Source organism: Lynx canadensis, chromosome D1 (genome assembly GCF_007474595.2).
Source record: "Lynx canadensis isolate LIC74 chromosome D1, mLynCan4.pri.v2, whole genome shotgun sequence".
Taxonomy (NCBI): Eukaryota; Metazoa; Chordata; class Mammalia; order Carnivora; family Felidae; genus Lynx; species Lynx canadensis.
In genome coordinates, this window is record NC_044312.2 from 77,106,460 (window position 1) to 77,124,484 (window position 18,025).

General features: G+C 37.1%; 1 protein-coding gene and 1 pseudogene across 1 annotated transcript in view; one reads left to right on the top strand and one right to left on the bottom strand.

Moving 5' to 3' along the window:
- The window catches only part of NELL1 (neural EGFL like 1), a 900,960-nt gene that overhangs the window by 705,490 nt on the left and 177,445 nt on the right, over window positions 1-18,025 (top strand). The gene's annotated exons all lie outside the window — the stretch shown is intronic.
- LOC115526688 lies at window positions 16,970-17,098 on the bottom strand (annotated as a pseudogene).

The window sequence follows — 18,025 nt, forward strand, 5'->3', positions numbered from 1 at the left end:
TCGTAGGGTAGTTCTTTTTAACATTTTGAGGGAGCTTCCTACTGTTTTCCACAGAGGCTGCACCAGTTTGCATCCCCACCAACAATGCTCCAGGGTTCCCATTTCTCCACATCCTTGCAAATACTTGTTGTTTCTTGTGTTTTTGATTTTAGCCATTCTGACAGGTGTGAGGTGGTATCTCATTACAGTATTGTATTTCTCTGATTATTAGTGATGTTAGGCATCTTTGCATGTGTCTCTTGGTCATCTGTGTCATCTTTGGGAAAAAGTGTCTATTCAGATCCTCTGCCCATTTTTAATTGATTTTTGGGGGGTTCTGTTGTTTTTGCTTTGCTGTTCAGTTTTATGAGTTATTTATGTTTTTGAGATATTAACCCTTCCTGGGATATATGATTTGCAAGTAGTGTCTCTGATTCAAGAGGTTGCCTTTTCATTTTGTTGGTGTTTTTTTCTTGTTGTAGTACAGAAGCTTTTTAGTCTGATATAGTTCGACTGATGTATTTTTGCTCTTGTTGCCAGTGCTTTTGGAGTCAGATCCCAAAAATCATCACCAAGAATGATATCGAGGAGCTTACTTCCTATGTTTTCTTCTTCGAGTTACAAGGTCTTCAGGTCTTGCATTTGAGTCTTTAATTAATTCCGACTTAATTTTTGTGTGTGATGTAGGATAGTAGTCTAGTTTCATTCTTTCTTTTTCTTTCTTCCTTTCTTTCTTTCTTTCTTTCTTTCTTTCTTTCTTTCTTTCTTTCTTTCTTTCTTTCTTTTGCATGTGGCTGTCCAGTTTTTCCAACACCACTTATTCAAGAGACTGTCCTTTCCCCATTGCATATTCTTAGCTCCTTTGTCATAAATTAATTAAACATATATGCCTGAGCTTATTTCTGGGCTCTCTGTTCTGTTCCATTAGTGTATATGTCTGTTTTTATGCTAATACCATATTGTTACTGTAGCTTTGTAATCAGGGACATGATGCCTTCAGCTTCCTTGTTCTTTCTTAAGATTGCATTTATTCCAGTCTTTTGTGGTTCCTTAACAGTTTTACGATTATTTGTTCTATTTCTCTGAAATATACCATGGTAATTTTGATAGGGATTGCTTTGAATCTGTAGGTGGCTTTTGATAATATAGACATTTTGACATTATTCTCTCAGTTCATGAGCATGGGATAAATTCCCATGTAGTCGTATCTTCAATTTCTGTGATCAGTGTCATAATTTTCAGGGGACAGGTCCTTCAGCTCCTTGGTTAAACTTGTTACCAGGTATTCTTTTTGATACAATTGTAAATGAGTTTGTTATCTTAATTTCTCTTTTTGATAGTTTGTTAGTATACAGAAATGCAACAGATTTTGTATATTGATTTCATACCTTGCAACTATAGTGAATTTGATTCTTCTAACAGTTTGTTGGTGGTGTCTTTAGGGTTTTCTGTATCATGTAATTTGTGAATGGTGACTGTTTTACTTCTTCCTTTCCAATTTGGATGCCTTTAATTTTTCTTGCCTAATTGCTCTGGCTTGGATTTCCAATACTATGTTGAATAAAAGTGGCAAGAATGGACATCCTTGCTTTATTCCAGATCTTGGAGGAAAAGCTTTCAACATTTTACCATTGAGAATGATGCTACCTGTGGGTTTGTCCTATATGGCCTTTATTATGGCAAGATATGTTACCTGTATACTCACTTTGTTGAGAGCTCTTATCATAAATGGATGTTGAATTTTGTCGCATGCTTTTCTATATCTGTTGAGAGGAACATATGCTTTTTATTCTTCATTTTGTAATGTGTATCACATTGACTTATTTGCAGATGTTGAATCCTTCTTACATCGCTGGAATAAAGTCCACTTAATCATAGTGTATGATCCTTTTAATGGATTATTGAGTTCAGTTTGCTAATATTTTATTGAGGATTTTTGTATCTGTATTTATCGGCGATATCGACCTATAATTTTCTTATTTTTGTGGCGTCCTTTTCTGGGTTTTGTATCAGGGTAATGCTGGCGTTGTAAAATGAATTTGAAAGCATTTCCTCCTCTTCAATTTTTGGAAGAGTTTGAGAAGAATAAGTATTAAATATTCTTTGATTATTTGGTATAATTCACCACTGAGACCATCTGTTCATGGACTTTACTTGTTGGGAGGTTTTTGATTATTGATTCAGTCTTCTAACTAGTAATTGGTCTACTGAGATTTATTATTTCTTCATGATTCAGTCTTAGAAAATTGTATTTTTCCAGAAATTTATCCATTTCTTCTTGGTTGTCCAACTTGTTGGCATGTAATTGTTCACAGTACTCTCTCATGATCTTTTGTATTTCTGTGGTATCAGTTGTAACTTCTCTTTCATTTCTGATTTTATTTATCTCAGCCCTCTTTTTCTTGGTGAGTGTAGCTAAAGTTTTGTCAGTTTTATCTTTTCAAAGAACAAGTTCTAAGTTTCATTTATCTTTTCTGTTGTCTTTTTAGTCTGTATTTCCTTTATTTCCATTCTTCCAGCCCTAACTTAAGGCTATCCTTCATGATAAATGTAAGCAGTATATCTTTTCACAAGAACTGTAAAATGTTTTTGAGACATTTTAGAGAAAATTAAAAAAAAAAATTGATTCCCCTAGCCTATGTACTCCTTAAAGACAAATGCTGTGTCTTTTATTTATGCATGGTATGTTTTCAGTGGCTTTTAAATAAATGAGGTTTACAAAAATGAATGAATGAATGAATAAATGAGTGAATGAACAGATGAATAAAGATGTACTAGAACTTATTCTTCTCTGGCAATGCCATTCAGCTCAGTCCAATAAATATTTATTTGCAGCAAATACAAAGTTTGATACCATGGATACAAAGAAACAATCCGTTTCTTTCAAGGAATTTAGTAGGGCACAGGGGCACCAATTATAATTAGGCAGCTTTGAAATGTTTTGATACTTAAGTCTAGTAGTTGAGATCAGAGACCCAAGTATCTTTGTCTTATTAGAAGAAAGACAGTGCCAGCCAGGATAAGGGCTTTTTTTAAGCCAGAAAATCAGTGAGAACCCCCTTCCGCAAATTAAAAAAAAAAAGTATCTTCTTCCCTGTAGTAGATTATATTATTAGTTCAAAATTTTTTCCTCCCCCTTTTTTGGGGGGCCCTTTCCTTCCAGGTTTTTCTCAACCATTCCTTATTAGGTTTCTCCTCCTCAAAGAATTATACTTCCCACTCTGATGACATCATAAGTCATATGACTTGAGTTGGCCAATGGAATATAAATGGAAGCAACTTGTGTCACTTCTGATATGAAGCTTTTTTTTTTAATATAATTTATTGTCACATTGGCCAACATACAGTGTATACAGTGTGCTCTTGGATTTAGGTGTAGATTCCCATGATTCCTTGCTTACATACAACACCCAGTGCTCACCCCAACAAGTGCCCTCCTCAATACCCCATTTTCCCCTCTGCCCTGCACCCCCCCATCAAACCACAACTTTAAAAGCCATTGCATGATTCAGCTTTTTTTTCTCTGTGCCTTGAGGATAGCATGTCTGAAATACAGGTTGTTCATTCTGTCTGGATTCCGGAGTGGAGAGGATGAGAGTAGAGCTGCAGGCAACCTGCACAAACATGTTAAATGAATGAGAATTAAACCACTATTGCTATAAAGACACAGATACTAGGACTGTTTATTACTGCAGCATACCTTCCCTAAGATAACTGGCATACTTTCCAAGAACAGAGAGGAATATTCCCACCTGCTTTTCTGCTCAAAATATTCTAACGTTTATTTTTGAGGGGGGGAGGGGCAGAGAGAGAGGGAGACACAGAATCCGAAGTAGGCTCCAGGCTGTGATCTGTCAGCACAGAACCTGACACAGGGCTCCAACCCATGAACCACAAAATCATGACCTGAGCCAAAGTCAGATGTTTAACATACTGAGCCACCTAGACACCCCTCCACCTGCTTTTCCACTTAAAGATCCCTGTTCACATTTGCCTGTTCAAGGAAGTCTGGATGAAATGAGGGGAAGATTGGGATTCCTTTAGTTACACTGCACTGTAATATAATGCTTTTGACCAAGTCCCCTTGTACTTGAGGGCCAATTGTGCTACCCAAGTACATAAAATAGAGGCAGCAAATCTTGGTAAGGGTGAAAGGCAGTGAGAAAAAGGGCTTTCTATGATAAAAAAAAAAAGTCCAAAATGAGCTTTTCGCATCTTAACTGAGACCATTTTCAGAGTTCTGAAATTGCCACATAAAATTGGAAAAAAAAAAGTCCTATCCGTAAGTTTCTACATCAGTTGTCATGGAAACCATCACTTTTGTTTGTATGATACTGAGACAATTAAATGTTAACCGGGGTATCAGAGAGAAACTGCTAAATTGCAGATCGAAGAGTTTTGATGGGTCACAGAAATAGAGTCACAGTCATGAATTCAACTTTTCTCATATTTTTGCAGCATTACCATCAAAAGCAAATACTGTAATTCATTGAGAAACCTGACACTCTTCTCTGATGATTCTGTATTGCTGGTCCCAAGAAAGAGAAGTTTTCACTGAAACTATGAGTTTGATGCACATGTTTATAATATGACTATGGAATATAATCTTAATCCCTTAGGGAAAAAAACACCTAGGTTTCATTTTGAAGAAGGAAAAGGAAAATATGTAAGTAGGAGTATACATGGGAGAGAGCAAATATATAGCTTTGGAAGTTGATAAAGAGAGTAATTCATTCAGTCTATGAGAAATTTAGCTTTCATATATACAAAGCACATCTCATTAAGAATTCTGTCTTTGAGTCTCATTCTTTTTTGCAAAATGAAGGTGTGCCTGCAGTATTTACCTACTCATTTAATATTAAACTAAATGCAAGAGGATTCAAATTAAGCATGGTAGATTAAACATACGCATTTTTATCTGCATATGTCCTCATATCCCTGGGAAAGGAACAAAATTATATAAATGATGATAAAGGGATAAGAAAATGGCACAAATCCACAAGTATAAAAAGGAGAGGCAATCCGAGTGGCTGAGAACAGAGGATACAGGTTATATGGACAAATAACCTGATAGCAGATCACAGAAAAATGACCCTGAAGTGTTTGCATAGTTACTTAACATCTAGGAAGATTTAGGAATTCGTACCATATGCTACCCCTGAAGATGAAGATCAAGTGGGGGGATAAACACAGGAGAATTGGATAAAAACTTGTTTAAGAAGCAGTGAGACACCCCCCCCCCCCAACACAGGTTCCCTTCCCTCCCATTTGCACACAGAGGCTTCATCTTTCCCTCCCGTCAGAAGACTGAAGGTTTGCTCTTATGAGAAATTGTTCCAGGAAACCTCCAGACGTGGGAACACAAGGTGCAGCAAAAGGCAGGGTGAGGATGTAAAAAGAAAATCAAAGGAAGTAAGCACAAGGCAAACTCGTAAAATTGCCGCATCTCTAATTCCTTCCCCCTGCTTGGCAGTCTGGCATTTACTTCTCCAGGCGATGACAGTGATTGCTTTCTGACAACAATGACGATCTCAAAATAAAAGACCCTTAGGCATACTAGAATTTGAATATCTTATAACAACAAAGTAGCCAGAAAAGCCTAAAACAATGAAAGACAGAAACAAAACAATCAAAATGGATAAAAGAAATCCACAGAGAATGAGTGTGAACAGAAAAAAATGCCCAAGGAAAGTCTATAATATTTACAGAAAGATGAAAAAACATTGCATTTATGAAACAATAACATGCTATAAAATGAAACATGCAAAGAATAAGAAAGAATTTATAGAAATTAGAAAAATATGATAGAAATACAAAAGTTCATTAGACTAGTTGGAAGATAATTTGAAGATATCTCAAGGAAAGAGGATAAAGGCCAAAAAAGAAGAAAAAAGAAAAGGAAAATGGGGGGACAAAAATAAGAAAAATTAGAGGATATGTTCAGAAGGTTAATTCTGGATAATGGAAGTTACTGAAAGAGAAGGCAGAGAACATTAAGAGAAGAATATTAACCAAGATTTAATGAATAAAATTCCCCAGAATGCAAGAACATGAATTTTCACACATGAAGAACTCACTAAATAGGTACAATTAAAAGTCATACCATTGTATGACTTTTTTAAACAGAAAAAAAGAGAAGATTCTAAATGCTTCCAGAAAAGAAAACAGGTCATATATGAAGGATATAGAATCTGAATGGCATTGACTTCCCACCACTGGTATTAGAAACTAGAAGACAATAGAAGAATGTACTCAGAATCTTGAGGGAAGTTAGAGACCACGGTTGTATACACAACTAAATATCAGTTAGTAATGAAAAGTATTGTAGGCAGACTAATGTTCTACCAAAGTTGTCCATGTCCAAATTCTACAAACCTGTGAATATATTACTTTCTGTAGCAAAAAGGATTTTGCAGATGTTATTAAATTAAGGACCTTGAGGTGGGGAAATTATCCTGAATTGATGGGGTGGACCAAATGTAAACAGAAAGTCCTTATAAAGGGGAAGAAGGAGGATCAGAATCAGACAAGATTTGAACACAGGCAATGTTTGAGTGATGTCACTGCTGGAAGAGGATAGTGAACCAAAGAATGTAGGCAGCTTTTAGAAGCTGGAAAAGGCAAGGAAATGGATTCTCCCCCCCAGAGACTATAGAAGGAATGCAGTCTCTCACCTATTTTAGATTTCTGATCTCCAGAATGATTGAAATGATATACTTGTGTTGTTTTATGCTTGTGGCAATTTGCCACAGAAGCAATAGGAAACAAGTAAAAAGATAAAGACACTTTTGAGGGAAGTTTAGTCCATAGTTCTGCAACTACCTACGTATTAATCAATTATAAAGACAGTGCTCGATATTGAAGCCAATTCCCAAAAGTACCTCCATGCCTTCTTTCTTAGGAAGCTACTAAGGATGTGCTCCTCTAAAGTGAGGTTGTAAATCATGGAATACATGGAATTTGCCAAAACGAGTATCCACAGGAGAGAAATTTTATAGGATGGGGAAAAATAATTATAAAATTAACTTGTGCCAACAAAAAACAATGTTTACATAGTTATAGTAACGTAAACTCTAAATTTTGACAAAATTTGAGATAAACTGTGTTAGAGCACGCAAGTAGAAGAAAACAAATAGGTGTCTTCGTCTTCCAAACGGGGACATCAAGTAACAGTGTTAACAATTAGTCAAATCGGGAAATGAGCTTTTAAAAACAAGCTATTTATAACTGTGGAAGTAAATACCAGAAGGCATAGCTAAAATGAAGAATATGCTTACATTTAGGGGCTAAGAGTCAGAAATGGGAAAGAGTTGATGCTCTTAACACTGTTGATATATTATGTGTTAATATATTATGTAGAAATGCATAAACACACTGAGGGGCCCCTGAGCGGCTCAGTCGGTTGAGTGTGAAACTCAGGTCATGATTTCGCGGTTCATGGTTTCGAGCCCTGCATGGGGCTTGCTGCTGTCAGCGCAAAGCCAACTTCGGATCTTCTGTCTCCCTCTCTCTGTCTGTCTCTCTCTGTCTCTCAAAAAAAAAAAAATGTTAAAAGAAATACAGTAAGATTGGAGAGGAGAAAACCTTTCTGTCACTTTTTCCCCCTTTTTTAATAATTCCATTCCTCTTAGGAATTCTACTCTTCCTTGAAATTAAGTTTTTGGGGCACCTGTGGCCCAGTCGGTTAAGCGCCGACTCTTGGTTTTGGTCAGGACACCATCTCACAGTTTCAGGTTCTGTGCTGGCAATCCCTGCTTGGGATTCTCCCTCGCTTTCTGCCCCTCCCCACTCATGCTGTCTCTGTCTCTCTCAGGATAAATAAATAAACTCAAAAAAATTTTTAAATGTTTACAAGCAATTAAGTTTTCAACCGTATTCTTACATTGTAAAATTAAATGGCTGAGCATGGGAGGGACAATTGCCAGCTCTAGTCTCTGTGCTCTGCATTCACGGTACGAGTACAGTGGCATGCAGTTGCCATATGATCTACTTAGGCTGAATTCTGTGTCTCATTCATCATTTATCCCAGAATCTAGTAAAATCCCTGGCATACAATATATAGTGGTTGAATAAATGAAATTCTGGCTGAAAAATGAATGAATGCATAATCGTTATTACAATTTTATGAGCATCATAAATCACAGATTAATATGAGAAAAGAAGATACTTTTAGGGCTGCTCATGGAAAATGGCGTTTGAAATGTTCTTGAGGAGATAATGCTAGCACAAATTGCCTATCTTTGTATAGGCACATGCATTATTTCGCCTTCAAAATCTCAAAGCTCATTATATAATTATGTATACTTTTAACAAGGTACTTTTGTACTGTATTCAGCAGGTTGATTCTGCAGTTGAATCACTGTTGGTGATGTCAGTCACTAAACACAGTACCATACGACCAGCTACTGGGAATAGATTTCCCTGTGTAATTGTGATGTACTCCTCACGACAATTGCCAACGTTGGCAGTGATATGAGCTGTCTGTGATGATTACAATGATTTCAGTCTACTTAGCTCAATTATATAATATTTTTAAAGTAATTTATAGTTCTCTTATGCCCCAGTGATTAGGCTTACTAAATCATTGGATGCCAAGACAGTGTAAGTGGCATTCTGGACTTGGATTTGAGACCCGGATGCAAATTCCAACTTTATAAAACTTTGTTAACTTCTGTGACTGTGTTTATCAATTATTGTTGCAATAATTCTATGTGGTAAACAATTCTAAAACACAAAGGCTTACAACAGCAGACATTATTTTTTTCGGACTCACCCAGGCCTGCAGGTTGGCTAGGGCTCTGATGGTTTCAGCAAAAACCAGCTGGACTTCAGGTACTGGTTAGGTTTAGGTATATTCCAGATATTTATTCATTGTTTTTGGACTTTCAGCTTTTATACACATTCTCATGGTGATGGGTAATCCAGCTCAAGCAAGAACATTTAAATTCTCTGTGTTTCAGTCTCTAATCTGTCACTGGTCAAATTACATGGTCAAGCCCAACATCAGTGGAGTATACATCAGTCAGGGTCCAGTTAGGGAAAGAAAGATGAGCTATTGTAAATATTATAACAACAGGGGTTTTATTATAGTAAATTGATCTTACACCAATGTGGAAGAGCTGTTCAATCAGGATCTGGTAAAGGGGTGAAGAGGAATCAGAAGAAGTCAGATACAGGTGAGAGAAGGTTATACTGATGAATCTGACCTGGTTTGTGCTCTTAATCAGCTAGTGCTGAAGGTAGGTAGAAAAAGCCGCGTATGCACGTATCTATAATCATAGGTAGAAATTGTTGTCTTGTAGATAAAATGGTACAGATTTTCAGTGAACAGACTTACTAGAACAGAACTTCCTTGAGAGAGAAGTAAGGGAGAGTTAACAGGGTGTTAGTATTCCGTGGTGGAGGGAGAACATGGGAGCTAACATGTTTTGTCCATTTTCCTAGAGTCCCCAGTAAAGCCAGGGTTATGTTCCTTCATGGAGAATAATCATTAGCACATATACCTTTCTGGCAAAGGAGTGAAACAAAGGTGTTTTTCTGGTGCCATTCTCAGCCAATTTAAGTCTTTGAAGTCATGAATTCATTTGGGGTTTCTGATGAAATTATTATTTTAAACCTGGCCAAAGGATTTGGATTTAGTTACTGATGGATAAACATTCCAAAAACGCTTATTTCTTTCACTTTTCCTCCAACCTTTCCATTTATTTTTTTCCTCTGATAGAATGTTTCAGATTGAAAAGAATAATAATCCTGCTTTACTTGAAAACCTCAACAAAACATCTATATTCATAGGATTTTTACTTAGACACATTTTGCTTTCTTAAAGGAACCATAAGAACCACCCATCATAGCTGACCTGCTACTGTTTAGAAGAGATGTGGTGATGTCTGTGAGAAAGTGCTGAGAAAGGAAGAGAAGGAAAATGCATCTAATTCACAGATGATAGAGTATGGCCCAGTGCCTGTTAAAGCACATGCATTGTGATGTAGGTGTTCTGGAAGGTATGAAAAGCAGCACCATGAAATGACTTTGTTGTCTGTGATAACTTGTGAAAGATCTATGGATGTTCTCATCAGGTGTTTAGACCTATTAGTGTTGCTATTGGAATTTTGTATGTGGGGATTAATAGGTTCATGGTCACTTCCATGATAAGCCTCCATATTGCAGTGTCTGATTCATAGACAACACTTGAGGCCTTGGATCCCACACTGGTTCATTTTGATTCTCTGGTCCAATAATTCCTAATGATATAGAAATTTTAAAGCTAACATGAGTTCCACTTTTACATTCACAGGAAGTGTTTTTAATTTGCTCATGCAAGAAGAAAGAAATTGGTTTAATACTTTGATTGCTTTGTTCACTGAAATAGTGATTTTAGAACACTCAATATTAAACTGAAAAGTCAAAAATGTTTTAAAACATCTTGAAGACAATTCTATAAAGCTCATGGGCTTAAATATTAAAGTAACACCGACAAGTTGGGAGGAATGTAAGATGATACAAATGTCATAGCAGATATTCAAAAAAAGGGTTTGAATCTGAGTTTCCTATTTTAGCTTTTATACTGATAAAGGGGAAATTTTTGACTTTTTAAAAACCAGCATATGAATGTGGAAGCTAATCTATTATGGGTATGGAAACCACGTCAGGCAAAGAGGCTTCAATCTTGTCTTGGCTGTAAACAACACGACTTCAGTGCAGCGGGTAGCAAAAGTATGACTTGTTATTCCAAGAAAGTTTGCTATTCCAAACCCACACATTCCGAGCTGCGCCAGCTTTGAAATTCAAATGCCACATCATTTGGAAGTCACTTTTGAAGAGGAAAATATATTATGATGCATTTTCCCTTGTCGACTGGATTGATGACAAAACCTTTGCATGTTTACTGGTTAGAAAAGGCGGTAAGCAGGATAGTCTCTTACTTGTCTGTAAGATAAATTGACCAAGTTGGTTGGTTTGGGATGTGGGTTCACAAGATTTCAGAGAGTGCCTTTGCCGGGAACACTGAAAACCTCAGGGGCACCATTTCCTTAAAGACAGGAGAAGATCCTAGTGCTTCTCTGCCTTAGTCCCTTGATTGGTTGATCTGTAAAATGATAAAAGTAATTGTCTCTCTTAGTTGTGAAGATGAGATAAAAGAAGCAAAATTTCTATACAGTTCTTGGGACAGCTTAGATGCTTGTTACATGCTCTCTTCATCCATTGTCACAGGTGTTTGCCTTCCTCAGTGCTTCCTGGCAGATAACATGAATCCCTGAAGCAGGTACATGGAGGACAAAAGATATTAAGCTATTGGTATCACAACTAAACATGCCACCTGCCTAGATACGCTGCCTGTTAAAATAATCTATTGACTATATTTGTTCTATCTTTACAATGAAAAGCTTACATGAAATCCAACTTTTTTGATCATTCTTGCGTCCCTTTGGTTTTCCACTATGTTTTGATATTTCCACTATATTTTTAAAGTTGTACTTATTTTGGCTAAAGACATCTCCTATTTGGGGTGTGTGTGTGGGGGGGGGGGTTTGGAGTATTTTATGAATGAGAATGCTGTGAATTCTTCTGAGCATTTTTTTCTACTTCATGCACATTGGAAAACAGGACATTTAGTCATTTCATCTAAGATCTTCTATAACTAAGGGCACCTGCATGGCTCAGTATGTTAAGTATCTGATTTCGGCTCAGGTCACGATCTTGCAGTTTGTGAGTTCAAGCCCCGCGACGGGCTCTGTGCTGACAGCTCGGAGCCTGGAGCCTGCTTTTGATTCTGTCTCCCTGTCTCTCTGCTCCTTTCCTCTTCATGCTCTGTCTCTCAAAAATAAATAAACATTAAAAAAATTTTTTTTAATCTTCTACAACTAATCTTAAATTTAAATTGCTATTTTGCTTTGTTTAGAGGCTATTTGAACATTATAACTTGTTTTAGGGAAATGTTTTGTGATGAAGTGCTCTGTTACCACCCCAGATAGGCATTTCATCCCCCATAAAAGAACCTGGACCTTCTGAGAGACAATGCAGTGCCTTTTAGATCATAGGACATTATCCGTGGGGTGAAAAGGGATCACATTCAGGCTTCATGAACTTCAGATAATACGTAGCGAAATAGAAAACACCTCATCCTGCAGCACAAGCCAACAGAAATCCTACCTAACTTCAGGAGTATGCGCACCTCACCATTCCTCAGCCCGCTGCGACACTTCGATATTTCCATTTCCTTGTTTGTCACACTCTTTTACCGTTATTCCTCCCAACCAGAGGTAGCAACTTGAAGGGACTTTTCAAGTCCTATTCATTTCTGTATCCTTTACAACTATGGTCTGGAGTATAGGAGGTCTTCAATCAATTTCAAAACAAGATGCAGATGATTAGGGGGGAAACTATATGTATATTTAAAAAAATCTTTGGGTGACTTCTAAATTCAAAACGCATTTGACCCAATTCTTTCAACTTATGGAACAGACTACATTTTAATTTAATGGTGCTATTGATTCAGAAGGACATTTGAGATACCTGCTTTCTTCCTGCCAATATCTGCTTGGCTGAATTCCTCTACTTCATTCAAATTTATGCTTGTGTCTTACCTTCTCAGAGAGGCCTGTCCTGGCTCCCTATTTAATATTGCAGCGTGTTCCCTTGAGTCACCCCTAGTACTCCCAGTGCCTGTTAACTGTTCTCAGAATTCTACATTATCTAATTTTTTATTCTAATTATCATGCACTGTCCCTATCCTGCTGGAGGTATGTTTCACTAGAGCAGATCTGTTGATATGTTTTGTTCAGTGATATGTCTCGTGTATCTTGCATGATGTCTAGCACATAATAGGACTTGGTAAGTGTTTGTTTAAAAAAGATATAAATACAAGATTCTTAAAAAACAGATATCAGTTCTTATACCTGTAATGTGCCTGGAAGGCAGGAGTTAGGGTTTAGACCTTTTATACAGATTTACCATAATGAGGTTAGAATAGTGAGCGGTCTGTCATTAGAAAATTATCCATTTTTCCCAAGTGTGATCTGCAGAAGTTTTGCTATAGTTGAGAGGGGTCTCCTTCTGTGCTAGCACCAAAAGGGCATCCTGGGTTCTGAGTGGCCATCACCCGTGTCCTGCTCTGTCTCCCTTCTCTCCTCTCCCTTTGCCATTCAGCTTAAACTACTTCTGCACACTTGCATGCATGACCACATATGTCTTGTGCCGTTAACAGTCTTTAACAGGAATACAGCTAAGTGTTTATGAATGGTGGGCTCTGAATTGGAACCGCTTGGGGTTTTGCCTGGAACACACCTTTACTCCTTAGATGTGTGACTCTGGGCTATTTTTCTTTGCTGCTGTGTACTTCAGTGTTCTTCTCATCTACAAAATTTTTTATTCTAATTATTATGCACTGTCCCTATCCTGCTGGGGGTATGTTCCATCTACAAAATTGGGAAAATCCTTGCATCTTCTTTGTAGGGCTGTTTTATGAATGAATAAGATCCTACATAGAGCACTTATAGTGGTGTCTAGCATACAGTAAATTCTCAGGAATAAAATGAAAGCTGTTTTAGATTTGGCTTAAGTTCGCGTATAAGGACCATCCAAACTTCTTACCCGTCCGTGTATGCTCTACAGAGAGCCTAATAGCAAACATGCCTGTCTACTGAGTGACTCATTAGCTTTTCAATGTCCTGTTTGGTTGATTCTACCTACTATGAAGGTACATGATCTCACGTTCTCCCTAAAGATAAGTAAGAAAATACAAAAAAAAAAAAAAATGAATTTCACACACTGATGGTATTAGTTCTTATTATACTAGTATTTTTTTAAGGAACCTGGAGCAAATATACCTGTCATTGTTGCCTCTTAGAGCAAACCCTTCGCAGCCCTAAACCTTACATCACTCAGCTCAAATCCTGACAGATAAAGGACACCAGGATATAACTCTAGTCAAGTAGTTGGATTTACTACTTGCTGCAATAGAGATATTGGACATTTTTTCGAAAGGTAGTTACTTCAAGAAAATTTTAGGGCATGGCTTTTATGTGATTTTGGTTTGTGTGAGGTGATTTGTGGAGGTTTCAAGGAAGGAGAGGTCTCTTCTGGATTGAGTGCTTCAAGGAGGAAGGGACAAATGCATGATTGGGGTACCTTAGCAACTGTTATCTGTGAATTAGAAATTGAGTGGATATAAAGCTATAATTGGTTAAGAAGCAGTGTAGTCATTGTTACCTGAGAGTGGGGAATGTTTGGGGTTTGTTTGTGCTGTATTCATAACTGTGCTCATACATGATTTAACTGCGATATTACTTTGGTCTCACACTATTATGATCACTGAACAAATTTATGTGAGATTGTTTAGGAGGAGAACACCTTTGCCTTAATATTAAAGTCAGGGCAGATATCAGGTGAAAATTGTCAGCCTTCTACAACTTACTCTTGTCAACTTTTCTACTTCATTCCTCAAACTCCCAGGAATTAATTTTAGTCTTGCTCTGATAATCCTAACCAAGGACATGTAACCTTCCTTAGATTATTGGTTCCTTAGACTTGTTCATGTTTTCTATGCATCACCCCACAAATGACCTTTCTCTTTAGTATTTGATTAGCCTCAAATTATGGTAAAAATAGTTCCATCTCTTTGGCCATCTGGACCAGATTATTGATTTCCCCAGTTGAGAGGAAGCCTGGAGACTCATCAGCTTCTCTCTCTTCCCACCAGATGGTGCTAAAAAGACTTCAGTAGCTCTTGTAGGATCACCTGCCCAAACCATGAGTTCATATACACTCTCGTGTAGTTTTTGGTCATTTTAGACTTATCTACTTTATCACCCAAATGCCATGATGTTTCCCGTAGACAGGAACCAAGTCTGTATTTATCCCTCACAACATGTAATACAGTAATGAGCATGCCAGGACAATCAAGAAGTACTTTACAAAATCATTGGCAGGATTACCAGAAAACAGAAAACTTATTGTCACTATGAGAATAAACCACCTTCCATCCAGTTCTTTCCTGATAATAATTACTATATTTTGGTTTAATGCAGGAAAGTAAAACAGAAAGAAAAAGGAAAAAAAGGCAGCTTAATTAATTCTGTTACTACATATTTTATATAGATAGATAAAAGCCCTTGGTATAAAATTTCTATTCTTATTTTACATCTCCTGTAGCCCTGTATTTTCTGTAAGCTTCTCATTCCCCATTCATTTGTCATAACTCATTAAAGAGAATCTAGTTGCTGACAGTATGTGCTATTTTGGGATGAGCCTCCAAAAATCCTTCCCAAAGCTTGTTTTAAATACTTCCATGAGCACTCCACAGTCATATCCTCTCTTCACATCTCAGTTGGGCAAAATCGTCAATTTTCCCTTTCTTAAGAGATTCAAGTAAATGTACTAAATAAAAAGTGTGTTTTGGGGACATCTGGATGGCTCAGTCGGTTGAGCATCTGACTGTTGATTTCAGCTGAGGTCATGCTCTTGTGGTTGGTAAGATGGAGCCCTGCACTGGCTCCACGCTGACAGCACAGAGCCTGCTTGGGATTCTCTCCCTCCCTCCCTCCCTCCCTCTCTGCCCTTCTACCACACTCTCTTCCCCCCACCCCCTCAAAATAAATAAATAAAACTTTTTTTCAAGTCTGTTTTGTTCTGTTTGAGAAATCTGCACCTGTGGTCAACAGTCACAGCATTAAAAATGCACATACTTGGATTTGTTGTCTGGTTGGATAATTTTGCCCTAATCTTGATATTTTATATTACAAAGACAAGAAAGGAAAATAGATAAACAAAAGCCTCTTGGAAAGAGGAGTTATTCTTACTATTGTTTGTGTATAAAACAATAATCTTGTCTGCTATTGAGAGCAAATTTTGAAAACTGTGTTTGAGCTCAAAATGTATAATGTCTCATAATTCACTGGATTCACTAAATACTTGACATTAAAAATAGAGACAGTTTCAACAACATAAAATTATTATTTGGTTAAAAACATAATTTCTTTTTCTTGTCTCTTTTTTACCTGCCTCCCACATAATTAAACATAATGAGGAATATATCTTTTATATACGTCAATTTATATACATATACATATTTATATATACCTATTTATATACATCAATACATCCTTTAAAACTATATAGCACAAACCTCTTTGTGTGCCTCAGTAGGGCTGTATGAAGTGGCTATGAATTATTAATTCTCCTTTTTACTTTTCCCACTAAATTTTATATAGGTAACATCAGTGGTAATGACTGAATCCAAAGAAAGTCAAATAAGCATTTCCTACGTACCGTATCATAGACTTGTAAGGTTGGTTCATGGGAGACAGGACACCATAGGAGAGACTGAAATCCAGAGACAGTCCTGTCAACTACAGCTTAGGGTTTAAGTGGGACACAGACTAAACTTGAAGTAATGGAAGGAGGAGGTATGGCTCAAAAGGTAAAGGAGGGTATGGGAAAAACACACAAGTGGGAATGTAGGCTATGGACAAGTCTACTGAAAATAATGAGACCTGAGATGTAGTAAAACACCATGAGATGGAAGAAGAAAGTTAGTGGATATTGAGACAGGTGGAAAGACACTAACTGAACTTCTAGCCTTTCGTTCTGAAGGTAGATCCCAACCCTGGGTATTATAAAATATTAGGAAATGAATAATCCACAAGAATAAGACATATTTCAATCCAGGTCATACATGGAGGAAGAGGGAAAGGGGTCAAGAGCTGAGTTAGAGAGACCATACCTCAACATAATAAAGGAGATATATGAAAACCCCACAGCTAACACCATACTCAATGGTGAAAAACTGAGAGCTTTTCCTCTAAGGTCAAGAACAAGACAAAGATGTCCACTCTTGGCCACTTTTATTCAACATAGTAGTGGAAGTCCTAGCCACAATGGTCAGACAAGAAAAAGAAATAAGAAGCACTCATATTAGTAATGAAGTTAAACTGTCACTGTCCACAGATGACATGATGCTATGCATAGAAAATTTGAAAGACTCCACCAAAAAACTACTAGAAGTAATTGAGTAAAGTGGTAGGATACAAAATTAGTATCCAGAAATTGGTAGTGTTTCTACTAGCAATAGTCATGCTTCGGATAAACCTCATTGGTTACGATACTGCCACTGTGCAAAGCCGGTAGTGTTTCTATATACTAATAACAAAGTAGCAGAAAGAGAAATAAAAAAAGAAAAACATTTACAGTTGCACCAAAAATAATAAATTTAACAAACTAGGAATAAACTTAACCAAAGAGGTAAAAGATTTGTACTCTAAAAACTACAACAACTGATGAAAGAAATTGAAGATGACACTAACAAATGGGAAGATACTCTGTGCTCACGGATTGCAAGAATTGATACTGTCAAAATGTCCATATTCCCAAGGCAGTGTACAGATTCAGTGCAATCCCTATCAAAATACCAACAGCATTTTTCACAGGACTAGAACAAATAATAATAACATTTGTATGGAACCACAGAAGACCACGAATTGCAAGAGCAATCTTGAAAAAAAGAAGCAAAGCTGGAGGTATCACAACCCCAGATTTCAGGATATATTACAAAGCTGTAATAATCCAAACAATATGGTACTGGCACAAAAAGAGACACAAAGATCAATGGAACAGTGTAGAAAATCCAGAAATTAACCTACAATAATAAGGCCAATTAATCCATAACAAAGGAGGCAAGAATATATAATGACGAAAAGATAGTCTCTTCAAGAAGTGGTACTGGGACAGGTACCTGCAAAAGAATGAAACTGGACCACTTTCTTAAAAATAAATGCAGAATGGGTTAAAGACCTAAATATGAGACATGAAACCATAAAAATCCTAGTAGAGAGCACAAAGACAGTGATTTCTCTGACATTGGCCATGGCACCATTTTTCTTGATCTGTCTCCTAAGACAAGGGAAAGGAAAGCAACAAAAACAAACAAAACCTATTGGGACTACATCAAAATAAAAAGCTTTTCGGGGCGCCTGGGTGGCTCAGTCGGTTAAGCGTCCGACTTCAGCTCAGGTCATGATCTCACGGTCCGTGAGTTCGAACCCCGCGTCAG